The following is a 22,839-nucleotide window of genomic DNA, read 5'->3' on the forward strand; positions in this document are numbered from 1 at the left end:
ATTGGGATTCTGATCTGGCTTATATATCCTGAGTCATATTGCAATGGATTGTTGAAAATCCACTTGTGACTTTTAGGATCGCTACTTCCAATAGGTGGCGCTGTGCTAGAGTTTGTCTCCTTTACTGGAGAGACAATTTGAATATTTCCCAGAGGGGCATTGTAGCTATAAGTCCCCTTACCTGGCAGCCAGACTGGCTTGCAAAGTCTCCTTAAGGAGAATAGTGTTCCCCCGTGGTCCCCACATAGCTTTCTCATGAGCCAGATCAGACACCCCCATACTTTGCACTGACGAGGGGCAAGCACCCCGAAACACCGTGTCTGCAAATTGGGATTCTGATCTGGCTTATATATCCTGAGTCATATTGCAATGGATTGTTGAAAATCCACTTGTGACTTTTAGGATCGCTACTTCCAATAGGTGGCGCTGTGCTAGAGTTTGTCTCCTTTACTGGAGAGACAATTTGAATATTTCCCAGAGGGGCATTGTAGCTATAAGTCCCCTTACCTGGCAGCCAGACTGGCTTGCAAAGTCTCCTTAAGGAGAATAGTGTTCCCCCGTGGTCCCCACATAGCTTTCTCATGAGCCAGATCAGACACCCCCATACTTTGCACTGACGAGGGGCAAGCACCCCGAAACACCGTGTCTGCAAATTGGGATTCTGATCTGGCTTATATATCCTGAGTCATATTGCAATGGATTGTTGAAAATCCACTTGTGACTTTTAGGATCGCTACTTCCAATAGGTGGCGCTGTGCTAGAGTTTGTCTCCTTTACTGGAGAGACAATTAGCATAATATGGGCTGATGGACGAGTGCTATCCGATGTTTTATTGCATAACACCCAGACCTATATTGTACTATGGCAATGTAATGGAAAGCACAGTATGCTGCAACTGGCAGCGCAAATCGGACCCTGCATACCCATTCAAGTCTATTGGTGTGTCAAAATCATTTGACTGCAGTCCGATTTCCATGGACTCATAGCCTGGAGAAGATTGAGAACTTTTGCCCACCTTGTCCTGACAGTATGCTTCAATTGTCTCACCCAAGAGATTTGGCGCAAGCTATAATTATACTCTCAGAGTGTCTTTAGCATAATCGGCCCAATTTTCTCGCATGAAAGAATCTTCGGCCATTTGATCGCAGCCACAGACCGATTTTCTAGGATGTGAGAATATATGGTCTTGAGACCCAAGCTTTTCAACTGCGGGTGTTAAATGCAGCTGTCAATGTCAGACAGCAGGATTATCAGTGGACTGATATCAGGGCGCATCATTCTACGTGATCGCGGGACATCAATGGACTGCTTTGACAGACGGGGGTCTGTTGAGCCCCCCAGCCTAACAATATCAGTCAGCAGCCGCCAGAATTGCCGCATACATTATATGCGACAGTTCTGGGACAGTACCCGGCTCTTCCCGATTTGCCCTGGTGCGTTGGCAATCGGGGTAATAAGGAGTTAATGGCAGCAACCCATAGCTGCCACTAAATCCTAGATTAATCATGGCAGGCGTCTCCCCGAGATACCTTCCATGAGTAATCTGTAAGTTACAGTAAATAAACACACACACCCGAAAAAATCCTTTATTTGCAATAAAAAACACAAACAAATACCCTCGTTCACCACTTTATTAAGCACGAAAAACCCCTCCATGTCCGCGTAATCCACGGAGATCCAGCGTCTCATCCAGCTCTGCTACATGGAGGTGACAGGAGCTGCAGAAGACACCGCTGCTCCTGTCACCTCCACGCAGCAACTGAAGACAGCCACGCGATCAGCTGAGCTGTCACTGAGGTAACTCGCGGCCACCACTGGATCCTTCAACTGTGACAGCAAGTCGCCCGTGACAGCGATGTAGTCACAGGTGACTTCCTGTCTCAGTTGGAGGATCCAGCGGTGGCCGCGAGTTACCTCAGTGACAGCTCAGCTGATCGCGCGGCTGTCTTCTGATGCTACGTGGAGGTGACAGGAGCGGCAGTGTCTTCTGCAGCTCCTGTCACCTCCATGTAGCAGAGCTGGATGCGACGCTGGATCTCCATGGATTACGCGGACATGGAGGGGTTTTTCGTGCTTAATAAAGTGGTGAACGAGGGTATTTGTCTGTGTTTTTTATTGCAAATAAAGGATTTTTTCGGGTGTGTGTGTTTATTTACTGTAACTTACAGATTACTCATGGCAGCTATGGGTTGCTGCCATTAACTCCTTATTACCCCGATTGCCAACGCACCAGGGCAAATCGGGAAGAGCCGGGTACTGTCCCAGAACTTTCGCATATAATGTATGCGGCAATTCTGGGCGGCTGCTGACTGATATTGTTAGGCTGGGGGCTCCCCATAACGTGGGGCTCCCCATCCTGAGAATACCAGCCTTCAGCCGTATGGCTTTATCTGGCTGGTATTAAAATTGTGGGGGACCACATGCCGTTTTTTTTAATTATTTATTTATTTATTTTACTGCACAGTATAGACACGCCCACTGGCTGCTGTGATTGGGTGCAGTGACACAGCTGTCACTCAGCGTGGGGGGCGTGTCTGACTGCAACCAATCACAGGCGCCTGTGGGAGGGGAAAGCAGGGAATACGAGATTGATTAATGAGCGGCTGGCTTTTTCAAAATAGTTAAAGCCGCCGGAGTTTTTATAACAGCTGAGCAGCGACGCACCGGAAATCGGGGATCAGTGAGTATGAGAGAGGGCTGCTCACTTCAGTCACTCAGGGGATTAGCGGTCACCGGTGAATCCTGCACAGGTGACCGCTAATCAGGAAGCGACACAGACAGAGCCGCGGAATGACAATGAAGTCGGGTGAAGTTCACCCGAGTTCATTCTCATCGCGCAACTCTGCTGTCAGCCGACATCTATAAACGACATTGTGCATCACAAACACGGACATTCCACGTACATATACACGTTCATGCCACACGCACACACGGTCATTTCACATGCACACACGGACAGCATACGCCATCAACACGGATGTCATACGTACCGGAGAAACGCCCCCTAAAAACCGGAACACGGACCCGAAAAACGGACCGTAAGACACGCATTTTTTTTTGCGGAAGTGTGTTTTAGGCCTATGTGTGTAGAAAAATACTGTATCTAAGGATATGGTTCTTGGAAGAAGGGCTAACAAATGAACAAAATTGGAAATTGGCCTTTTTGGGAAGGGATTAAAGAAGTATAAAAACAACAACATATACATACATAAAAATGTTAGTGCAGAAGGTTTTATTTTTGCTGTTTTTTTCTGTCTGAGGTAGTAGTGCTCCAATTCTGTGTCAAGCTATAAATGTATTAAAAATATAAATTTAATCTTAACCCAACAAAATAGATGTTTGTGGCGATTTCCGTATTTTTAATACATTACAGACACTATATCTCTCACGCTAACACAAGACAGAATTAACAAAAACTTGATGAAAATTTTTTTAAAACAGATCATGAGAATTCACCATAAATGACTTATAATTGCCCCTATTTTGTAAATATCTTAGGCCCCTTTCACACAGTTTTTTTGCCATCAGTCACAATCTGTAGAATTTTGAAAAAAAACGGATCCTGCGACTGATGTCAGTGGATCCGTTTTTTTTCTCATAGACTTGTATTAGCGACGGATTGTGATGGATGACCTCACGTTTCATCCGGATGACGATGTCCACAGTAATGTTTTTGTGTACGTCGAAAAAATGGATCCGTCGCCGTCCGTCATTTGGTAGAATGGAAGCCTATGGGTGCAGGTTCCGTCATAATCCATCAAATGACGGAATACGGTGATGGCTCCGTTTTTGTTTAACTGAGCCTGCTCAGATGGGGTGTAAAAACACTGTTGGGGTGAAAAAAACTGATGCGACGGATTTGTTTTTTCGACGGATCCGTCGCATCAGTTTTTCCACAATCTGCAACGGATCCGTCGATCTGTCAAGCCAACGGATTGAGACTGATGTCAAAAAACTGATGTGTGAAAGGGGCTTATAAATTACAAACAAAAAAACTATAGAACAAAACTAAATTCCGGTGAATCCCTGTGCAGCTGTAGGTCCTCCACTCTTCACTAGACCTGTCCATTGCATATGTAAATAATACTTTGGCGCTCACTTATCCACGCTGTACATTTTCCTATTTATTTACATACCATATGAAAGTCATTTTCCTCGTGATTAATGGTATAGAAAAACCTGTCCAAGAACTGACTTCTTCGACAGTTATGATTCAGGCAGTAAAAATGCCAATTCACAGTGAGTCACATTTCCAGATGGAAATGAGCACACTTCCTCAAAAAAGCTCTTGTACCATATATTCCATTTTATCAGGAAAGGGCTAAATAGTGTTCACATTTTTATGTGGCCGGAAGGGAGATGCATCCTTTTTAAGGAGGAAAGAACTACAATGAGTCAAGGATGACAAAATTAAAATTAGTACCAGGCATATAAATATTTTCTCCTTTTTTTTTAATTTACACTGCTTTTCTGTAACATTACAAGTAAATTAAAACAAGATCTTACATTCATCTGAAGCCCTATAGATAAACACTTATAACACAATGTGATTTTATAGCAAGAAAGAGCATTAGAAACAAGAAAAAAAACCTGCTATACTGGTAAAATCAATAAACTGTCCTGCCTATCAGATATTACATGTATAATAACAAAGATATATGAACAGCTTTCATGTTTGTTTCAAATATGTTGTTCTTCATGAGTTTCCTTCAGTTTTTCTTTGGATAGTTCCTAGCACTTGATACACAGGCATTTAAAAGTCTCTCCGTCATTCAGTTGAGCTTTCACAAACTGCTTCATTAGTCCAAGCTTAATGTGGAGAGGTGGCAGGAGATTGTTAGTGGGATCAACTAAACATTCAACAACTATGTTGTTGAGTCCAGTTTGCAAAGATGTTCTCATTGGCCAACTTTTTTTTGGCTCCAGTGATCAGCCCTATCGCCGCTGTCCCATGGCTGCTTCATGTACCGTCCTTGCTGCCCAAGGAGTAAAGAGAGAACTTTTAGATCACCACATATTGACCATCCTTGATCCTCAAAGCTAATTTTCTTGAGAATAAAATGTAAATTCTTATAGCTTTTCTTCAAGTGCACAAAATGCCCTATAGGCACTGAAGCATACTAGCTACTATCATGCAGTAGCACAGCTTTTAGACTTTTTTGGATGAATCAATAGAGTTTCCAGTCACTCACATTGTACTCAATGTTACATTTTTCCATCAGCCCAGGAACATCACTGCAATACACTATAGCAGCGTCTTAAGAAACGTATGGAAGGAATTTCTTTTTTCTGCTTCTGCACCATGAAAAACAGGTAATAGGAGATAGCAGGTTGTTTCCCTTTAGTCTACAGCGGAAAAGTTCTGCAGAATGTGAAGGCTATGTGCCCACGCTGCGGAAAATGCACGGATTTTGCCGCGGATTTCTCGCGGAAAAGCCGCGGATTTCCCAAAAATCTGCAGCTCAGGCACTTCCCAGCCATTTCTATGGCATTTTGGAAATGCTGTGCCCGCACGGCGGATTTTTCCGCAAAGGATTTCGTGTGGATTTTGATCCGGAAAAATCTGCAATATGTCAATTATTGTTGCGGATTTTCATCCGGATCTTGGCTTTAAAATTGGGGAAAAAAAAAATCCGCACCAAAATCCGCATCAAATCCGCGGCAATTCCGCGGTAAATCCGCTGCAAATCCGCACCTTTGAAAAGGTGCGGATTTTGCGGGAAAGCTGCAGATTTTGATGCAGAAAAATCCGCAACTACATTCTCCCGTGGACACATAGCCTTAAGGTCCAATTCCTTAACTAAACCAGTTAATTCAAGCTGTGAAAAAAGCTGTGGCTCGTTGGGCCTATGGAGTCAGTGTTTGTAAAAAAAACAGTGCGTGATGGAATTTTTTCAATATTTTTATTAAGTGATTGTGTCTATAACACAACCGCATCAGGTTAGTGCATCTAATTTAATTTTGTTACCATCAGATAAGACAGCATTTGGGCCCCCTCCTTGTTTGTCATTTCAGTTTTACTACAAACTCAGTAGAAAATTGAAAGACACCGGTAAAGTCGCTAGTCAGCTAGTCAGACTGCAAGTATGAAAATCACAAACTTGGTGTCACATGACGATCATTCGAGCTTGAGCTAGAGAGGAATCCTGACAGTGGGGAATATTGCTGCCCTGTAAGAATTTGTCAATCTGTAGTCACACAGAGTGAGTGTAGAAATGTAGACTCAACCCAAAAAATCCCTCTAAGCGTACAATTCCACTTGCATATGACTCGTGTGAGTCTCGTATCGGTATCACCCGGCATGGTCGCACACTCTCCTGACAGGAGCTGGTCAACTGCATGTATTTCCATGCAGCTGAGACAATTGTCCGGAGCCGGGTGATGCCGATGCGAGACTCGCACGAGTCATACGCAAGTGGAACTCCGGCCTAACACTCAACTCTTTGTCTAGAAATGGAGAGTCTAAAGGGTGCTTTACACGCTACGACATCGCTAGCTATAGCTAGCGATGTCGTGCGCGATAGCACCCGCCCCCATTGAACGTGCGATATGTGGTGATCGCTGCCGTAGCGAACATTATCGCTACGGCAGCGTCACATGCACATACCTTGTCAGCGACGTCGCTGTGACCACCGAACAATCCCTCCCTAGGTTCGGCGTCATAGCGATGTCACTGTGGCGTCACTAAGCGGCCGGCCAAAGCAAACGGAGGGGCGGAGATGAGCGGGCTGAACATCCCGCCCACCTCCTTCCTTCCTCATTGCCAGCGGGACGGAGGTAAGGAGATGTTCGTCGCTCCTGCGGTGTCATACATAGCGATGTGTGATGCCGCAGGAACGAGGAACAACATCGCTACTTACGTGACAACGATTTTTTGTAATTAAACGACCTCTCCAAAACAAACGATTTTTGTCTTTTTTGCGATCGTTTTAGGTCGCTCCAGCCTGTCACACACTGCTACATCGCTATATATATATATATATATATATATCGTTAGCGATGTTGCGCGTGTAAAGCCCCCTTTACTGTCTTAAAGGGGTTTAACTACGAACAAAGGAGATAGGGTATGATCAGACCATGTCCCTGTACGGTCAATCACGACCATTACACAGTACATAGCAGGGACACATAAATAAAATATAAAATGATGTCAGCACTGGAACATTTTTTTAAAAAATCTAATTTTGGAACATATTATTCCAATATCACTAAATAAAAAATGTACTTTGCTCGTAGGACGACTCTTTTAAGTCATGTAGCAAAGCTTGTGAATGGGTTGATATTGACTTTAAGGATTGCTTTTAAAAATATAAATTGTAGTAAATGTCTGTATAGAATATATGACATCATGCTTTAAAGACAATAAAACTCTAACTTGATAATCAGTTAATTCTAGCAGAAGAAAGGCAGACCAAAATGATTCATAACGGGTTATTCTAATATCGGCCGTTCATGGTCGAAACAGGAAAAATCCATCCTTACTACAACCACTGAATATGGCACTATGGAATTTGGAGATAGATATTGAGCTCTTTCCATGACTTTTAAAGAAATAAAAACGAGTTATAGAAATGCTGTTTCCATAACTCCTGAAGAAGAAAAAAATGTAGTATTTTTTAAAAATCACTGGCAATGTTTTGCATCATATAATGATTCATTTCTTACATTTATTTACACTGTAACCTTTGGGATTTTATCTATAATTCTTAAAAAAAGAATATCAAATAAAATAGGTGTTTATAAATGTCATTTCGTGAGTACAGCCCCTTATAATACATAATCTAACAGCTGATTGGTTTATCATTTGTGGCTAATATTTGATGCAATCTCCACCCAACAGTTTCATTCAGAGGGAACCAAACTCATTTGAACATGGGGCAATGAGATGCTAAAAGGTAGAAGACATGACTGAATCGAATGTTAAAATGAGAATATATTTTAAAGATACATAAAGCACTCGATTCAATTGTGAGACTTTTTACTTAAAGGGAACCATTCACTAGGATTTTCCTATATAACCTAAAGCCAGTGCTTTACTGGCATTATCAGACTGATTCTCTACGTACCTGTAATGGTTAGCTCGGATGTGTAGGTTTGAAATCAAAGAAAGTAAAGTTTATAAAGTTAGCAGCTGCTTGAGTGACAGCAGCTGACGATCACATAATATCTGGGGGAGGAATTCATAGTTATTCCCTCCCCCTGTTAGAATTAGAATAAGTATTATACAATAGATGTAAGTTTTGACTTGCAGGACCTGTGTGAGGTCATACCCATGTGACCAGAATGGACGGGGCCTCAGCCAACAAAGCTGATACCACGAAGCAACATTATTCTGTTGGCTGAGGCCTCGCCCCTTCTGGTCACATGGGTATGACCTTAGACTGGTCCTGGTAGTGAAAAGTTAAATCGATTGTATAATCCTTATGCTAATTATAACATTGGGAGGGGAGAACTTTGAATACCCCCCAGATATTATCTAGTTCTCAATTGCTGTCACTCAAGAAGCTGCCAATTTTATAAACTTTACTTTCTTGGGTTTGAAAACCTAAACATCCGAGCTGACCACTAATGGTATGTATAGAATCAGCATTATAGTGCCAGTATAGCACTGGCTTTAAGTTAAATACGAAAATCCTGGTGATTGGTTCCCTGTAAATGAGTTATGTGCATTAGAAAAACATTTTTTTGTACCATAATAAAGAATTCTAAGTTAATATTGGGTGTTACTGGTTTAGTATGCTCATCTCTTGGCCAAGTTGGAGCGTAATTAAAAAGAGCATCTTTCAAGGCCCCTTTACACACTGAGACTTTCTAGCGAACCTGGCCGGGATCGCTACAAAGTCTCTGGTGAGTCGCTGGTGAGCTGTCAAACAGGCAAACCTGGCCAACGATGAAACAGCGATTCGGACCTGCAGAACGACCTAGCTAGTCATTGGGGACGCTGTAAAGCAGCTTTTTGAAAGGGAAGTCGCTAACGAAGTCGCTGTAAAGGCCCCTTTACACACTGAGACTTTCTAGCGATCATGCTGCACAGCGGGAAACAAAGGACCAAAGAATGGTCCTGAGAGATGTGTAGGGATCAGCAACTTCACAGCAGGGGCCAGGTGGCTGATGTGTTTCACACACTGCAATGTCACTGGGGAGGTCGCTATTACGTCACAAAACCGGTGACGTTACAGCAATGTCGTTTGCAATGTTGCAGTGTGTAAAGCCACCTTTACTCTGGAGGACCTGCCCTGTCCTACATTACCCAGACTACACATTGAATGGGTTCTTTGTAATGTTTAGTTTCTCCTGTGGTGGCACTGCAGAACAACTGGTTACTGGCATTCCAGCAGAGTTAAGACAATGTGATCAATTTATTTTCAAAAGACCCTTCCAACAATTAAGGATTATCCAAAGCGCGGAGAACCCCTCTAAATCTTGAAAGAGACAAAATATTTTAGAACTGTAGAAACATGTAAAAGGTTTGTGTTTGAAAATTATAGCAGTTTTCTGTCTTTCGTATTGCAGCCTACCTCTTAGATGTTGGCAAAACATTTCTCACTATAGAGAATATTGGCATCAGAACTAAATCAAAGTGTTACATTTTCACAGTCTAAGCAAGTTATGAGGAGACTGAGAACTGCTAAGCTGGCCATGCGTGGCATTTTAAAAATCCTTTGCCAAATTTTCCCTCATTTTCTCTCATCTCAACTCATCTGTTCAGAGATGACTATATTCTCCAATGACTTCACCGCCTCATCACCATGTCGGAACTGCCGCACCACCAACACTCCACCTACTGTCACCTCCCCAATATCCTATAGAATGTAAGCCCGCAAGGGCAGGGTCCTCTCCCCTCTGTACCAATCTGTCTATTGTAACTTTTATATGTATGTTGTATCTAACCTTTTCTCATGTACAGCACCATGGAATCAATGGTGCTCTATAAACAAATATTATTATTATTATTATTATTAATAATAATTCTCTGTATGTTTCGGAAAAATGCTAATCATAGCTAAGGCCCCTAGACTATGTGTACAAAGAGTTTTATGTTGCGCTCAAGAAGAAACAGCTTCAGGACATGTTCCTTCTTTGGAGAATTTTTGGAGGAGTATTCTTTCACCGGTTAGGGTCTTGAAGAGGTTTTGAAGCATTCAGGAATATTTTTTTTCTCCTAAAGTTTTTTTTGTAGTGTTTTTATTTTACAGTGCCTACTTTGCAGTGGATTCCAGCAAGAGCCACTTCAAAGTGACATTGAAATGAATAGGAAGCTATATCAAGCTATTTTTATGCAATTTACTGTATATGTAGCATATCGCCTACCTAGTCTGACTGAGAGCTCCTCAGTGTACCTCTTGCTCCTGAGATCTCACATTAAGTACAAGATGAAGCTGTCACTCAGACTGGGTGAGCTGAGACTGAACACATTTGGAGTCAGGACTAGAGATGAGTGAACCTGAACTGTAAAGTTGGCATTTGTACCAAAGAGCGAGTGTCCGGATCTCAGAATCGAACTGTAACTTAAAAAAAAGTCAGTGTCCAAGTTGAACTATTGTTCATACGCTAATAAAGCTTGTTGAAAGACTGTAGCGCAGCCAATAAACAAGCTTTTTAGCTCTGAGCACTTTGGCATCCGTCACAGCCATGCCAAGTACTGGCATTGCTATGATTAGCCGGCGCACCATGCGACCTGGCCTGTATAAAGGCTAATTCATGGGCTGCGTATCATTTTGAGAATATCCGCACCTGGTGCAGACTGCTGTATTCCAGTTTGGTGAATAAAAGCCTAACCCAGCCTCATCCGTCCAGCCTAGAGCCAACTTCCTATTCCAGGCTTGTGCATCCAGCAGTAAGGGAGCTTGGTCCATACTGCTCTAATTGAACCTCGTGCATCCAGCTTGATGCCAACTTCCTTAACAGCCTTTTGCATCCAGCCCTAAAAACAGCCTGGTCCATACTGCTCTAATCCAGCCTTGTACATTCAGTCTGGTGCCGACTTCCTTACACCTTCACGACCGGCCTATTTTTCGCTTTCCGTTATTTTTTTCCACCATTCTTCTTCCGAGAGACGTAACTTTTTTATTTTTCACTCAATTGTGGAACGAGCTGTACTTTTAAATGAAACCATGAGTTTTACATATAGTGTACTGGAAAATGTCAAAAAAAATTTGGAAAATGCGGAAAAATTGCAAAAAAAGTGTGATAGCACTATTGTTCTTGAGATATTTTATTCACTGTGTTCACTGTATCGTAAAACTGAAGTGTGGATGTGATGCCTGAGGTTGGTGCGAGTTTATAGACACCAAACATGTATAGGTTTACTTTTATGTAAGGGATTAAAAAAAAATCAGAAGTTTGTCTGAAAAAAGTAGCGTACGTTTTGCACCATATTCCGTGACCTGTAGCGTTCTCATTTTTCGCGATCTATGGCTCAGTGGCAGCTTATTTCTTTGTGTCTCAAGCTGAAATTTTTAATGTACAATTTTTGCGCAGATGCTATGCTTAGATCGCCTGTTATTGCATTTAGCGCAAAATGTGTGGCGAGCAAAAAATGTAATTTTGGCGTTTGGATTTTTTTTGCTGCTACGCCATTTACCAATCAGATTAATTGAATTAATTGATTTTATATTTTCATAGATCAGGCACTTCTGAATGCGGCAATACCAAATATGTGTATATTTTTTATTTTTTTAACCCTTTAATTTTCAATGGGGCAAAAGGGAGGTGTTTGAACTTTTAGGTTTTTTTATAATTTTTTAAAACTTTTTTTATTTTATTTTACTAGGTCCCCTAGGGGGCTATATGGATCAGCAATCTGATCACTCTGCCATATCTTCTGATCACAGCTACACAGCTGTGAACAGCAGATATACTCATTTCATGTCTCACCCAGCTCTGGGCCAGGTGAAACAGAAAGTGAGTCATGTGAGCTACAGGAGTCATCACATGACCCTGTGCTACCATGACAACCACCGAAAGTCACGTGTACTTCCGGTATCGGCCGATGAGTAAATGTTTACCGCCAATGCAATTATAATGGCGCTGTCACATATTGACAGCGCCATATAAGGGGTTAAACGGCACGGGCAGATAACGATTCTCTTTGTGTCTGGCAGGCACAAATCTCAGCTGTAAAAATCAGCTGAGATGTGCACCGATCGCTGCAAGCTGCTGGCAGCAGACCACGGGCAGTAACACTATGACCGCTAGGACTAGGACGTAATATTACTGCCCACAGTCATTAAGGGGTTAATACAGTCTTTTTCTTCCAGCCCTAAAAACAGCCTGATCCATACTGCTCTAATCCAGCATCATGCATCCAACCTGGTGCCAACTTCCTTAACACAGCCTCAACTCAAAAACTGGCTGAAAACCTCCAGAGTAAAATAAATGTGAAGCACCACTAGCCGTAGATGTGCGGTTATTGACAGCAATCTCAGAAAAAAACAGAAACTTCACCCAGTTCTCCTGATTTTGATGAAACAAAACATCTTAAATACTGTTCTACCTCTTGCTTCATCCTCTCTGTCTGTCCATTAATCTTGGGATAATAATTAGAGGAAAATAAAAGCTTAAAAGGGGTATACCCGTTTCCAAGAACCTATCTCAATATGTAGTAGGTAGAATAATAAGAATATTATCAAATGCCTTCAAATATAAATGTAGTCTTGTTTTCCTGATAAGTTATGTCACTTACCTCATGTGCAGGTGTGGCGTCCCTGAGGCTTCAGGGTACTGCATCTCCCTTAAGATGTAGTACTCATCCCGGGTAAGGAGAGGTTAATCGCTGATGTTTCTCATATTCACAAACCACAAACAGATGTTTTCCCACTGGGAGGGATGGCCTGGGGTAGACAGGGGGGTGGCCATCACGAGGAATGGGACTTTCCCGGTCACTAGGACAACCACCAGGGGGGCGGGCACCAAGGGAAAGGGAAGGAGTGTCTTCGCACATAGTCAGTTAGCCCAGGGCACAGCTTGGGGTGAGGAGCACAGTCGGGACTTCGGTCCAGGCACATTTCTCTCTACCTTCACACTTCTGGGAGCACCATAGGACCCGTGGCATGGAGCAGGTAGCTCAGCCTGGGTTCTCTACAGCTACACAGGATTCCAGGGTCTGCGGAGAGTGCAGGAAACACCCGGAGCCCATTCCATATTCCACATACACCGGTATTGGAGGGACCTCGACCAAAAAGGACTCACAGAGGCAACACAGGCGGTGACCTTGAATTGCTCGAGATCGACTGGAGCCCACCACGGTGGTGACCGGCATCTCCTTGGTAAACCAGGACTGTGAGCAAAGAGACCTTGAACACGCAGAGACTGTGCCCGCCTGTCCTTGCCGGCGCCATCACCTCGCCCCTCGGTGCCCGCTATTACTACTCCCCTCATTCTCCTCCCCGGGGCCCACTCCACCTGTGGGGAGCAGAAAGATCTTAGCTGCTACAACCATCCGCCCCAGATGACGACAGCAGTGGCGGCTATTCCCTGGCTGCGTACCGCAGGTGGCGTCACAAAACCAACCTCCACCATTATCATTTCCCCCTTCTATATTGTACACCTAGGGGCCACGAAGCCGGGTAGAGCCACCCATAACATCCCTCTGATCCAACATCACCAGGCCCGGCGACGAGTAAACAAGTTTAACCCCTTGCCCCGTGGGTGCTACACAGGCATGGCAGTAGCTTAGGTATAAGACTTCCCTCTTATCTGCACAGCTGTGAATTGTCCCAAGATTGGAAAGAAGTTCCTCTTCCTCCAAATCCAAGACCTCAAAGTCTAGAGTCATCTCCTCAACAATAGGTACTTCAACCTACCGTTGTGTAATGCTTGAAGCCCTGTGCCCAGGGATGGATACTTGAGCTCCCCGTGATTCTGTTTTCCACTGGAAAGCACCCTGTACATTGTCTTTCGGGCTTTATACGTTAACCACAATTATTCTGTTCAAGTACTTGTGCCCATTGTGTGGACTCCTTCTGCCGCAATGTGAGTTTTAAAAATCTATTGCACTTTACCAAGACACTCATTGCTCTTAAAAATTTGGACTCTTTACTAACTATTGGTTTTGTAGAATAGATAGTCTTTGCCATTCCTAAGGAAGAAACCATGGTTCCAGTGCTGAAGGGCTCAAGTGTCCCAGAGAGCTACTCCCACAACGACTCCCACAGAAAAGCCCAGCCTTTGGTATTGTTTTATTTCACTATGTAGCTAGAATACTTTTAGGCTGAGACCGCACTTTGCGTTTCCACCTGCGTTTCAGCTGCTTTTTAGGTCCGTTTTGAAAAGCACCTTTTTCACGCCAAAAGGCATGCGTTTTGATTTTCCAGCAAAGTCAATGGAAAATGGTGATTTTCAGACCGCAATTTGCGTTTCTAAATGCTGCGTTTAATTTGCATGTTTTGTGGCAAAAACCATGCGTTCAAAGAAGCAGCATGTCAATTGTTTTTACCATTTTAGGTACGTTTTGCTAACATTGAAGTCAATGAGAAATGGCAAAAACCAAGATTCCTTCAAATTCCTGCGTTTTGCCTGCTTTCTCAGTGCAGAAAACGTGTTTTTGAGTACCAAAACGCATGCTTTTTGTACTTCAAAATAATGATTTCATATGTCCTTTTACACACACATAATCCGACAATTAAATTTGAGAAAAATATGCTTTTATTGCTATAGCGATAAAATGTATATTACCGCTATAATTTTATGAAATATATCTATTTTCATTATTTTTTCCATTAATATAGATTTTATCTTTTTTTTTCTGTGTTTTCATTCTATATAACTGATTAAACTTTATTTAGCAGTGTCTTGTTGTTCAAAATGCATCTGTCAAAACGCAGGTGAAAAAGCGCGCAAAAAGCGCTGAAAACGCATAAAAAAAGCGGTAAATGCGCATGCGTTTTCAGCGCTAAAATTCTGAAAAAGGCAACTTTGGTCAAATCAATGAAGCCAAAAACGTGCGTTTAGAAATGCAAGTAGGTGAACGCAAAGTGCGGTCTCAGCCTTAAGCAGAGATCTCTTTAACGCTTTAATTACTGGGCAATTTTTTTTTTTGCGCTTTTGTTTTTTCTTCTCTTTATTCCATGAGCCATAACTTTTTCATTTTTTAATCGATATAGCAATGTGAGGGCTTGCTTTTTCTGAGATGAGTTGTACTTGTGAATGACCACATCCATTTTATCATATGATGTAATTAAAGCGGTAACAAAATTCCAATTGTGGTGTAATAGCAAACAAGTGAAAATCTCCATTTTTTTTTCACTTACAGTAGTCATTTTACCCTAAAAGTGACCTTGCAATATGATTCTACAAGTCAGTATCATTACATAGATAGCAAACATGTATAGTTATTGTTTTATTTAAAAAGGTTGCTAGGCTAAAGTGATACGTCTGCAATGTGTGCAGTTAGGATTCACTGGTTTCTGAAGCAGGAACGTCAGTCATGTGACCACAAGTGTGAGCTATGCATGTTCCGGGCAAAAAACCCACCTAGAGAACGCAGGCTTGCTCCATACAAATGTATGGAGTAAGGCCACACCAATTGGATGAACACGCCCACTAATTGAACACACCCAATTCACACACTGGTATTGAGTGACGCTGCGCTCACTAGTAGAGTTCTGTTGACGACCCTTCAGTGACCTATAAAATTAGTTTCTTGCTTGAAATCCCTCTAATAAAAGAAGATTGTCCAAAGCAGACAACTTTATATATAATATGGAGCAACCTCCATAAACTTTATATATAAGGCTGCCTAGACCTATGCCTCATGGCCCCACAGGCCTCCAAATTTTATATTTTAAAAGCAAGAAACCTTTCCTTGACAGGCATCCGATGTTACCTGACAACATGGCACTAAGTGCAGTAGGTTTGTGAAGGAGGATGTTGTCATTGACAAGTATAAAGTGAGTAGGGATTATGGAGTTCAGGACATTATACTTTTACTAACCATCTTAACCAGAACGAAAAAATAAAGAACCAAAAAATGAAAAGCACCATTAACCCCAATTTTTTCTTTTCTACAGGGGTAACTAGAAAAAATGGACCATACATTTCGTTGAGTATTTGGACACCCCATATGTGGTTGAAAACTTCTTTTAACCCCTTCACGACCGGCCGATTTTTCACTTTCCGTTTTTTTTTTCGCCATTCTTTTTCTGAGACGTAACTTTTTTATTTTTCAGTCAATATGGTCATGTGAGGGCTCATTTTTTGCAGAACGAGCTGTACTTTTAAATGAAACCATCAGTTTTACCATATAGTGTACTAGAAAACGGCAAAAAAATTCCAAATGCAGAAAAATTGCAAAACAAAGTGCGATAGCACTATGGTTTTTGAGATATTTTATTCACTGTGTTCACTATATGGTAAAACTGATGTGTGGGTGTGATGCCTCAGGTCAGTGTGAGTTTGTAGACACCAAACATGTATAGGTTTACTTTTATATAAGGGGTTAAAAAAAATCGGAAGTTTGTCCGAAAAAAGTGGTGCACGTTTTACGCCATATTCCGTGACCCGTAGCGTTCTCATTTTTCGGGATCTATGGCTCAATGATGGCTTATTTATTGCGTCTCGAGCTGACGTTTTTAACGATATCATTTTTGCGCAGATGCTACGTTTTGATCGCCTCTTAACGTTGTGGCGACAAAAAAACATCATTTTGGCGTTTGGAATTTTTTTGCCACTACGCCGTATGCTGATCAGATTAATTGATTTTATATTTTGATAGATCAGGCATTTCTGAACGCGGTGATACCAAATGTGTGTATATTTTTTATTTTTTTAACCCTTTAATTTTCAATGGGGCGAATGGGGGGTGACTTGAACTTTTAGGTTTTTTTTTTAATTTTTTTTTCTTAACTTTTTTTATTTTACTAGTCCCCCTAGGGGGCTATTGCGATCAGCATTCCGATCGCTCTGCAGTATCTGCTGATCACAGCTACAAGGCTGTAAACAGCAGATACGCTCTCTTTCTCTTTTGCTGTGCCGCTGGCTCAGCGAAAGTGAAAGCAAGTCAGGTGTAGTACAGGAGTCATCACATGACCCTGTGCTACCATGACATCTATCGGAAGTCACGTGATCACGTCACGTGACTTCCGGCATCGGGCGGTAAGTAAATGTTTACCGCGATCGCACATATTGACAGCGCCATATAAGGGGTTAAACGGCACGAGCAGATAACGATTCTGCTCGTTCCTAGCAGGCACACATCTCAGCTGTGAAAATCAGCTGAGATGTGTGCCGATCGCAGCATGATGCTGCCAGCAGACCGCGGGCAGTAACATTATGACATTTAGGACGTAATTTTAATGCCCGCGGTCGTTAAGGGGTTAAAGTACAGTACAATGCTCATAAGGGAAAGAGAGCCACATTGGAGTTCCGATTTTGTTGGAATGATTTGGGAGTGCCATGTCACATTGACAGAGCCCCTGAAATACCAGGGGTGTTTTTTTTGCCAGAAGATGCAGATTTGGTGCAAGAATATGGTGTGTAGATATCAGCACCTCTTTGCAAAAAAACCTGGTTTTCTGACAGATGCAGGTCTGTGAACTCAGTTCACCTGATGTGAGGTCGCTGAATTTAATGAGGTCACCTTAGGTCAGTTTACCTGCGGTCACTGGTGGTGTACCATGGAAACCTCTAGCTATGAGTGCAGATAAACTGAGTGACGTCACAGCTCATTGCTGAGGCTGTCAGTCTCTGCCTGAAGCCCACAGCGTGTGGACATATTGTGGGCCTACACGTTGTGAGTTCAGTATGTATGTTGCAGAGCCAGAATCGTTGCAGGACCTCGTGTAGATTACGACGGAACTGGGTGTTTGGGGTTAATGATGGGGTGAGAGAGGCTGTTTTTTTGTATTCTATTTCAAATAAAGGATTTTTTAGGTGTTTGTGTTTATTTCTTTTCACTTACAAATTAATAATAGGAGGGTCTCATAGAGGCCTCCCATTACTAAGCTAGGGCTTAGTGGCAGCTGTGGGCTGTTATTAACCCCTTATTACCCCGATTGCCACTGCACCAGGGCAATCAGGAAGAGTAGGGTAAAGTGCAGGGATTGATGCATCTAATAGATGTGACAATTCTGGGTGGCTGCTATTTTTAGGTTGGGGGAGCCCAATAACCATGGGTCTCCCCAGCCTGAGAACACCATCCTCCAACTGTCGACTTTATCATGGCTGGGTATCAAAATTGGGGGACTGCATGTTGTTTTTTAAAATTATTTATTTAAATATTTTTTTTTAAATAAGATGCATGGGGTCCCTCCTCTTTTGATACACAAGCAAGATAAGTACACGGCTGGGAGCTGCAGCCTGTAGCCATAAACTTTACCTATGCAGGGTATCATGATATTGGGGACCCTATGCCAATTTATTTATTTATTTTTACACCACTATAGGAACACAGACAGCATCTGTGATTCCCCGTAAGTAGTGCTACAGCCGCACAGGAGACTCAGTAAGAATACCACTCCTGCTCTAATCCCCTAGCTCTTTCTACCACCATTTTAAAGCATGTGATTCAAGTCTCCATAGACTTATATGGGGATTGGAGTCTTGGCAAATATCTGGAATTAATTCAGGTCCCGAACCGGGTTTTTTTTTAAAAATCTGGTTAGACCCGCCAATTCCAGATATCTGCGGGGTCGCCCATCACTAGTCAGGAATTGTTTTTATTTATTTTTTATGCTGTTCACCATGCAATATAAACACGCTGCGATATCGTTAATGATTAGTGATGAGCGAGTACCAAAAAGCTCGGGTGCTCGAGGCTCGGGCCGAGCATCCCAAGATACTCGTGTACTCGGCCCGAGCACCGAGCCCAATGTTATCCTATGGGAGACCCGAGTATTTTTCTGAAATGACCCCCGGCAGCATGTAGAAACCCTAAAAATGTCACAAAAGTCTCAGAAGAGTGCTCAAATGACATGGCATCAGCATGGGGAAGAACCCTTGAAGCATTTATCACTCAAAAGTCACAGCTGTGAACAATTTTGTCCGAGTTTTACGCCATTTTTACGGACTCACCAGAAAACCTTCCAAAATGACACCAAAATGAATTTTCATGGCGGAAATGTTAAGGGCACATACCCAATAGTGAGATAGAGCTGGTGTATGTTACTTTTTGAGATTAATACATGAAAGATTTTACGTAAAACATTGTGTGGCACTCCGATGTCCAAAACGCACGTTTTGTGCTTTTTACTAGCGATGTCAGTCATTTTTTTTTTCATTCTATCTCCCGTCGGTCGGTCTCGCTCTGTCTGTCTCTCTCTGTCTTGTCTGTCCCCCTCTCACAGTCTGTCGGTCATTCTCCCCCCTCTCTCTTACTTACCGTTCCCCGATCCCCAGCGCGGCGCTGCACAGCTCTTCACTAAACTCCGGCGGCTTTTCCTCTTTTGAAAAAGCCGGCAGCTCATTAAACAATCTCGTATTACCTGCTTTCCTGCTTTTCGGCGCCTATGATTGGTTGCAGTGAGACACGCCCCCACGCTTAGTGACAGATGTCTCACTGCACCCAAACACAGCAGCCGGTGGGTGTGTCTATACTGTGCAGTGAAATAAATAATTAAATAATTAAAAAAAAACGGCGTGCGGTCCCCCCAATTTTAATAATAGCCAGATAAAGCCATACGGCTGAAGGCTGGTATTCTCAGGATGGGGAGCTCCACGTTATGGGGAGCCCCCCAGCCTAACAATATCAGTCAGCAGCCGCCCAGAATTGCCGCATACATTATATGCGACAGTTCTGGAACTGTACCCGGCTCTTCCCGATTTACCCTGGTGCGTTGGCAAATCGGGGTAATAAGGAGTTAATGGCAGCCCATAGCTGCCACTAAATCCTAGATTAATCATGTCAGGCGTCTCCCCGAGATTCCTTCCATGATTAATCAGTAAATTACAGTTAAAAAACACACACACCCGAAAAATCCTTTATTAGAAATACAAAACACTAACCAAGTCCCTCATTACCAATTTATTAACCCCGACAAACCCTCCATGTCCGGCGTACTCCACAGTCCTCCAGCGTCTCATCCAGCTGTGCTGCATGCAGGTGACAGGGGCTGCAGAATACACCGCCGCTCCTGTCAGCTTCACACAGCAACTGAAGACAGCTGCACGATCAGCTGAGCTGTCACTGAGGTTACCTGGATCCAGCGGTGGATGCAGTGGTGGCCGTGGGTAACCTCAGTGACAGCTCAGCTGATCGCGCTACTCACCGCCGCTCCGGTCAGCTCCACGCAGCAACTGAGGTGAGTATCGCGATCAGCTGAGCTGTCACTGAGGTTAATCGCGAGTTACCTGACTGACAGCAGCTGATCGTGCTACTCACCTCAGTTGCTGTGTGAAGCTGACAGGAGCGGCGGTGTATTCTGCAGCTCCTGTCACCTGCATGCAGCAGAGCTGGACGCGACGCTGGAGGACTGTGGAGTACGCCGGACATGGAGGCTTTGTCGGGGTTAATAAATTGGTGATGAGGGACTTTGTTATTGTTTTTTATTTCTAAAAAAGGATTTTTCGTGTGTGTGTGTTTTTTAACTGTAATTTACAGATTAATCATGGAAGGTATCTCGGGGAGACGCCTGACATGATTAATCTAGGATTTAGAGGCAGCTATGGGCTGCCATTAACTCCTTATTACCCCGATTTGCCAACGCACTAGGGTAAATCGGGAAGAGCCGGGTACAGTCCCAGAACTGTCGCATCTAATGTATGCGGCAATTCTGGGCGGCTGCTGACTGATATTGTTAGGCTGGGGGGCTCCCCATAACGTGGAGCTCCCCATCCTGAGAATACCAGCCTTAAGCTGTATGGCTTTATCTGGCTGGTATTAAAATTGGGGGGACCGCACGCCGGTTTATTTAATTATTTATTTATTTATTTCACTGCACAGTATAGACACGCCCACCGGTTGCTGTGATTGGGTGCAGTGAGACACCTGTCACTCAGCGTGGGGGCGTGCCTCACTACAACCAATCATAGGCGCCTGTGGGCGGGGAAAGCAGGGAATATGAGATGGCTGTGTGCAGAGCACAGTGCGCCCGCCGGTATAAAGGCTCGGTCACGCTGTGCGGGCCGGCCAATCACTGCAATTCCACAACTAACAGGGCTGTGACATTGCAGTGGTCTGCCAGCCAATCCCTGCATGAGGGCTGGCTCTCAAAAGAGCGCCAACATGCAGGGATGAAGACCACGAGTACAGCACGAGTATCGCGAAATTACTCGGTACCCGCCGAGTAGCCCGAGTACAGTGATATTCATGCGAGTACCGAGTAGTAACAAGCATACTCGCTCATCACTATTAATGATTTATCATTGGGGTCACGGTGTTTGTGATGCACATCAGGCGTCATTAACGATATCGCAGTGTGTAACACGAGCGATCTTAAACAATCGCAAAAGCAGTCAAAATCGTTTGCCGCGGAGAGGTCGTCCTGAAACAAAAAATCGTCCTTTGATTATATTAGCCATGTTGTTCCTCGTTCCTGCGGCAGCACACATCGTTGTGTGTGACACCGCAGGAGTGACGAACATCTCCTTTCCTGCCTCCACCGGCAATGCGGAAGGAAGGAGGTGGGCGGGATGTTACGTCCCGCTCATCTCCACCCCTCCGCTTCTATTGAACGCCTGCCGTGTGACGTCGCCGGCCAAAGCGACGTCGCAGGGAAGGTAAGTCCGTGTGACGGGGGTAAGCGAGGTTGTGCGCCACGGGCAGAGATTTGCCCATGTCGCACAACCGACGGGGGCGGGTACGATCACTTGCAATCTCGCTAGCGAGATCGCAGCATGCAAAGCCCGCTTAAGTGTTTAGATGGTTTTAGTCTTCAGGATGGTGCAATTACAGCAATACCAGATTTATATACTTATTTATGTTTGGCTGCTATCACACACCTAAAATGCTTTTTTCTTTTTCTTTTTCCAAAAAAAAAAGGGTTTTCATTAACATATATTGTGAGCTATAATTATTCTAGATTTCTGCCGAGAGAATCATGTGAGGGCTTGTTTTTTGCAGGACGAGTTAACGTTTCTATTGGTAACATTTGGTATTATTTTTGTGCACATTACATTTTTGGATCATTTTTTAGACTTTTAGGAAGTAGAATGAACATGAAACAGCAATTTAGAAGTTGTCTTTTGGGGATTTTGTTTTACACCATTTACAGTTTAGTAAAGGTAATAAGACAGCTTTCTTCGTTAGGTCAGTACAATTACAGCAAAAGCACGTTTAAAAATTTGTTTATGTTTTGCCGCTTTTACACAATAGAAACAGTTTTTTAGAAAAATAATTGTTTTTGCATTGCCTCATTCTCAGAGCTATAACTTTTTCTCTTTTTCCACTGATGGAGTCGTATGGTAGCTTGATTTTGCAGAACAAGATGACATTTTCACAATACAATTTTTATTTGTGTCCAACTTTTTGATGGCGTTCTATTCCACTTTTTTCCGTGGTTTATGAAAAACAAAAAACTGTTTTTTGCCACATTTACTTTTTAAGCTGCAGGGGTTAAATAATGTAGCAGTTTTATATATTGGGTCATTCCGGAAGTGGTGATACCAAATACGTGTACTTTTTGGTTTATTTTTGTTGTTATATAAATAAATGTATTTTTTATGTAATTGTTTTTAAATTTTTTGTATTCTTTATTTTGCGATTTTTGTTTACATATTCTACAGGGTTTTTTTTTACATTTTTACTTAGGAACTTTAACTATTATTAGTGTAATTTCTGATATAATGCATTGCAATGCATAAGCATGGCAATGCATTAAACTGTCAAGTGTCAGACAGGCAGATCTTATGTCAAACCCTGCTGCTGGCATGGACGGACAGACCACCGTACATGGAAGACCCAGA

This window comes from Anomaloglossus baeobatrachus, chromosome 2, assembly GCF_048569485.1.
Source record: "Anomaloglossus baeobatrachus isolate aAnoBae1 chromosome 2, aAnoBae1.hap1, whole genome shotgun sequence".
NCBI lineage: Eukaryota > Metazoa > Chordata > Amphibia > Anura > Aromobatidae > Anomaloglossus > Anomaloglossus baeobatrachus.